The sequence below is a fragment of the Cryptomeria japonica genome, unplaced genomic scaffold (assembly GCF_030272615.1).
Source record: "Cryptomeria japonica unplaced genomic scaffold, Sugi_1.0 HiC_scaffold_811, whole genome shotgun sequence".
Taxonomy (NCBI): domain Eukaryota; kingdom Viridiplantae; phylum Streptophyta; class Pinopsida; order Cupressales; family Cupressaceae; genus Cryptomeria; species Cryptomeria japonica.
Window position 1 is genome coordinate 6639 of NW_026729559.1, and position 6206 is coordinate 12844.

Consider the following 6206-nt stretch of genomic DNA (forward strand, 5'->3'; position numbering starts at 1 on the left):
ATTTTAAAATCTCGTTTTTTTTTGCCTTTTATGGAAATTAGTGAAGGCATCGCATCAAAGGTGCGCACCTCGCTGCCCACCTTGGTGTGCTCCGAGGTGCCCACCACGGTGCGCTCCGAGGTGCCCACCACGGTGCGCAACGCCGGTGCGAACCCGGGAGCGCCCCGATGTGTGCTCCAAGGTGCGGCGTGCACGAAGCCGGACCCCGGTTTGCCCCGGGTGCGCACCTCGCGTGCACCTTGGTGCGCACACCTTGGCTGGGTTGCGCGGCCTGGTGGGCACCATGGTGCGCACCAAGGAGCGCTCCGAAGTGTGCTCCAAGGTGCGGCGTGCACGAAGTCCTAGCCCGGTTTGCCCCGGGTGCGCACCTTCGCCGCGGTGGGCACCATGGCGTGCACGAAGTCGGAGCCCGGTTTGCCCCGGGTGCGCACCTCGCGTGCACCTTCGCCGGGGTGGGCACCTCGGCTGGGTTGCGCGCCCTGGTGCGCACCAAGGAGCGCTCCGAAGTGTGCTCCAAGGTGCGGCGTGCACGAAGTCGGAGCCCGGTTTGCCCCGGGTGCGCACCTTCGCCGCGGTGGGCACCCTGGTGCGCACCATGGCGTGCACGAAGTCGGAGCCCGGTTTGCCCCGGGTGCGCACCTCGCGTGCACCTTCGGCGGGGTTGCGCGCCCTGGTGCGCACCAAGGAGCGCTCCGAAGTGTGCTCCAAGGTGCGGCGTGCACGAAGTCGGAGCCCGGTTTGCCCCGGGTGCGCACCTCGCGTGCACCTTCGGCGGGGTTGCGCGCCCTGGTGGGCACCATGGTGCGCACCAAGGAGCGCTCCGAAGTGTGCTCCAAGGTGCGGCGTGCACGAAGTCGGAGCCCGGTTTGCCCCGGGTGCGCACCTCGCGTGCACCTTCGCCGCGGTGGGCACCATGGCGTGCACGAAGTCGGAGCCCGGTTTGCCCCGGGTGCGCACCTCGCGTGCACCTTCGCCGGGGTGGGCACCTCGGCTGGGTTGCGCGCCCTGGTGCGCACCAAGGAGCGCTCCGAAGTGTGCTCCAAGGTGCGGCGTGCACGAAGTCGGAGCCCGGTTTGCCCCGGGTGCGCACCTCGCGTGCACCTTCGCCGCGGTGGGCACCATGGCGTGCACGAAGTCGGAGCCCGGTTTGCCCCGGGTGCGCACCCCGCGTGCACCTTCGCCGGGGTGGGCACCTCGGCTGGGTTGCGCGCCCTGGTGCGCACCAAGGAGCGCTCCGAAGTGTGCTCCAAGGTGCGGCGTGCACGAAGTCGGAGCCCGGTTTGCCCCGGGTGCGCACCTCGCGTGCACCTTCGCCGCGGTGGGCACCTTGGCTGGGTTGGGCACCATTGAGCGCTCCGAAGTGTGCTCCAAGGTGCGCACCATGGCCCTCCAAGGTGCGCAGCATGGCGTGCACGAAGTCGGAGCCCGGTTTGCCCCGGGTGCGCACCTCGCGTGCACCTTCGCCAGGGTGGGCACCTCGGTGCGCACACCTTCTCAATGTTTTCTTGCCTTTTCTGGAAATTGGTGAAGGCAGCGCATCAAAGGTGCGCACCTCGGTGTGCTCCGAGGTGCGAACCCGAGAGCGCTCCGAGGTGCCCACGAAGTCGAAAGTCGGGTTAATTGCATTGTTTTCCCCGGGTGCGCTCCGAGGTGCGCAACATCGGTGCGCACCAAGGAGGGCTCCGAAGTGTGCTCCAAGGTGCGCACGATTCGGAGCTCGGTTTGCCCGGGGTGCGCACACCTTGGCTGGGTTGCGCACCCTTTGTGCGCTCCAAGGTGCGCACGAAGTCGGAGCTCGGTTTGCCCCGGGTGCGCACCTTCGCCAGGGTGCGCACCTTGATGCGCACGCCTTGGCTGGGCTGCGCACCTTGGTGGGCGCCATGGTGCGCACCTTTCGTGCGCTCCAAGGTGCGCACGAAGTCGGAGCTCGGTTTGCCCCGGGTGCGCACCTTGGTGGGCGCCATGGTGCACTCCGAGGTGCCCAAGATTGGTGCGCACCAAGGAGCGCTCCGAAGTGCGCTCCAAGGTGCGCAGGTGCGCGCGAAGTCGAAAGTTGGGTTAATTGTCCGGTTTGCCTCGGGTGCGCACCTTGCGTGCACCTTCGCCAGGGTGGGCGCCTTGGTGCGCACACCTTGGCTGGGCTGCGCACCCGGGCGCGCACACCTTGGCACCCGCGTTTCCTTCATTTTAAATTTTTTTTTTTTACAATCTCTCAAGTGGGAAATTCTATAATCTCAACTTTTTTTGCCTTTTCAGGAAACTTTTGAATGGAGCGCATCATTGGTGCGCTCCGAAGTGTGCTCCAAGGTGCGCACCTCTGGTGTGCTCCAAAGCTCTCTCCAGCTGCGTGCACCTGCCCCGGCCGCGCACCCGGCCCCGCCCAGCTTCGCTCACCTGTCCCGGGCGTCTGGTGCGGAACCTTAGAGTAAGAAACATCACCGTGCACCTTGGCCAACGTGCGCGACTCGACCGAGCGCGCACTGGCCGAGGTGCACACCGATTTCACCTGGGTGCGCGCGCAGCACCTCGGGCGCACCGGGGTGCGCGCACAACGCCCGGGTTGCACCGTGGCCTGTGTGCTCGGGGCGCCTCGGGTGCGCGCTCGGTGTCGCCCCCCGCGCGCGCGGTAGTGCGGGCAGCGCACCCCGGCCCGGCCCGGCCCCGACGAGAACGCAAACGGGCAAAAGGTTTATTCAAATAGCATTGCGACGCCCGGCGAAAAACTAAAAAAGGGTGCAACACCGGGACTTCCCGGGAGGTCACCCATCCCAGTACTACTCCGGCCCAAGCGCGCTTAACTGCGGAGTTCTGATGGGATCCGGTGCACTAACGCTGGTATGATCGCACCCGTTATGAGCTTGTCGCAGTGTGTACTTAGCAAACCGCGACCCACGTGCGAATCCACCCCGGCCACCCACCCCCGTCGAGGTGCACACCCTCCCTCGCGAAGTGCGCCCCGTTCGCCAAGTGTGAGCCCTGCCCGGGTGCGCGCACCTTGCTAGGGCGTCGGGTGTGCACCCGGCCCGGCCTACGTGCGTGCACCTGGACGGGGCGTCGTGTGCGTGCAGTGTCCCGTCTGCAACGCGGTGCCCACACACCACCTCGGGCGCAACGACCTGCGCTCACATGTGGGCCGAGTGCACCTTGGTGCATGTTCGGGGCGCCTCGGGTGCACGCTCGATCTTGCCCCGGTGCACCAAGGCGCTCGGTTTGCCCCGGGTGCGCACTTGGTGCAAGGTGGGCACCCAAAATAGGGATCAAGCACCAAAACACAAGTTTCGGGATGCAAAATGGGACCCAAGGACCACAAATGCGTTCCAAGACCCATGATGGGTCCACGAGAACAAAAATGTGTTCCGAGACTTAATAAACAAATATTGGGTTTTAGGAGAAGAAACATGCTCTGATGCCCAAAACGAGAATCGACCCCGAAAAGGCCACAGGCCAAAAGTGGGATGCGAGACAAAAAAAAATGGGACCCGAGGACCAAAATTGGGTTCCCAGGTCGAAGACAGGGCAACCGGACAAGAAACGACCTCTAAGGCTCGAAATGAGTCCCGACGACTAAAACTTGACAAGAAGCACCCATCAGGCACCCAACTCGACACCCATGGGATGCCGACCCACCCGGGCTTCCACCTAGCACACCTTGGCACCCACCCACCCTCGCACCCAACCTCGCACCCAACTTAGCACCTTTGAACCCACATTGGCACTCACCCTGACCCTGGCACCTTGGAACCCACATTGGCACTCACCTTGACCCTGGCACCCACCTTTGCACTCACCTTGGGACCCACCCTGGCTCCCACCTCGGCACCCACCCAGACACCCACCTTGGTTCCTTGGCACCCACCTTGGATCCTTGGCACCCACCCCGACACCCACCTTGGCACGCAACTTGGCTACTTGCCACCCACCTTGGCTCCTTGACGCCCACCCCGACAACCACCCCGTGACCTACCCTGGCTAGGGTTGGTGCACACCCACCCTGGTGCCCACCTTGGCACCCACCCCATGACCCACCTTGGCACGCACCTTAGTACCCACCCCGTTACCCACCCTAGGACCCACCCCGTGACCCACCTTGGCCAGGGTGGGTGCACCCACCCTGGTGCCCACCTTGGCACCCACCCATCCTAGCACCCAGCCTGTGACCGGGCTTGGAACCCAACCTTGCACCCGTCTTGGCCAGTGTGGGTGCGCACCCATCCTGGCACCCACGTTGTGACACACCCTTTAACCCACGCACCCTAGCAGCCACGTTGGCACCCACCTTGGAACACAACCTAGCAACTTGGCACCCACCCCGTGACCCACCTTGGCATCCACCATAGCAGTCGCCCACTTGGCACCCACCTTGGAACCCAAGTTGGCACCCACCTCGGCACCCACCTTGACACTTGTGGACCCACCTTGCCACTCACCCTAGCATCGACCCATCCTAGCACCCACCCTGGCACCTTTGCACCCTAGCACTCACCCATCCTAGCACCTAACCTGTGACCCACCTTGACACTCACCCTCGCACCCACCTTGGAACCCAACCTAGCACCCACCCACCCTGACACCAACCCTAGCACCTACCCACCCTTGCACCCACCCTGTGACCCATCTTGGCACCCACCCATCCTACCACTCAACCTATCACCCACCTTCTCACCCACCTTGGCATCCACCTTAGCACCCACCCACACTGGCACCTTGGCACCCACCTCGGGCAAGGTGGGTGCACACCCACCCTGACACCCAATTTAGAACCAACCGAGCATGTTACCCACCTTGGCACCCACATTGCAGCCCACCCTAGTACCCACCCTATGACCCACATTGGCATCCACACCCTAGCACCCAGGCACCTCGACACCCGCCTTGACACGCACCCTAGCACTAAACCTGTGACCCACCTTGGAACTCACCCTAGAACCCACCCACCCTGTGAACCACCTTGGCATCCACCTTAGCACCCACCCACCTTGGCACCCACTCTAGCACTCACCCATCCTAACACCCAACTTGTTACCCACCTTGGCACCCGCCCTCGCGTCCACCTTGAAACCCACCCTAGCACCCACCCACGCAGGAGCCCACCTTGGCACCCAACCTAACACCCACGCATCCTGGCACCCAACTTGTGACCCACCTTGGAACCCACCCTAGTACCCACCTTTGAACCCACTATATCACCAACCCACCTTGGCACCCACCCTATGACCCTCTTTGGAATCCACCCTAGCACGCACCCACCCTGGCACCCACCATGGAGCGCACCCTAGCACCCACCCACCTCGGCACGCACCTCAACACCCACCTTGGTGTGCGCACTGCGCCAACCTCTCAAAGACCCTATGTGGTGCGCTCCAAAGTGTACACCTTTGGTGCGCTCCAAGGTGCGCACCTTTGGTGCACACCGAGGTGCACACCAAAGTGTGCACCGAGGTGAGCACCAAAGTGCACTCCAAGGTGCACACCAAGGCGTGCACCTTTGGTGCGGTCAATGCAAACGAATTCGGAAGTTGGGGTCGATGTCCTAATCGCTGCTGCAGACTACACGTATGAGAATCGGACAAATAGCTTTATATAGGGGAGGTGTTGCGTTTGATGGGTCGACTCCCCTGGTTGTGTGCACTGCACCAACTTCAAAGACCCTGTCTTGTTTAAGAAGTCAAAAGTTGGGGTGGATGTCCTAATCATTGCTGCAGTCTACGCATGTATGAGAATCAGACAAATAGCTTATATAGGGGAGGTGTTGCATTCGGTGGGTTGACTCCCCTGGTTGTGCGCACTGCGCCAACCTCAAAGACCCCGCATAGCAGAAGAAGTCGGAAGTCGGATTTTGGTGAGCACCAAGGCGTGCACCTTTGGTGCGGTCAACGCAGACGAATTCAGAAGTTGGGGTGGATGTCCTAATCGTTGTTGCAGGCTACACATGTATGAGAATCAGACAAATAGCTTATATAGGGGAGGTGTTGGGTTTGATGGGTCAACTCCCTTGGTTGTGCGCATTACGCCAACCTCAAAGACCTTGTTTTCGTTAAGAAGTCAAAAGTTGGGGTCAATGTCCTAATGGCTCCTGTAGGCTACACATGTATGAGAATCGGACAAATAGCTTATATAGGGGAGGTGTTGGGTTTGATGGGTCGACTCCCCTGGTTGTGCGCATTACGTCAACCTCAAAGACCTTGTTTTCGTTAAGAAGTCAAAAG

General features: G+C 62.0%; 1 non-coding gene across 1 annotated transcript; it reads right to left on the bottom strand.

The window, feature by feature from the left end:
* Positions 1–2730: 2730 nt before the first annotated feature.
* Positions 2731–2849, bottom strand: LOC131872844 (5S ribosomal RNA). Its single transcript, XR_009370921.1, has one exon. It is a non-coding gene; the product is annotated as a 5S ribosomal RNA (ribosomal RNA).
* Positions 2850–6206: the final 3357 nt, after the last annotated feature.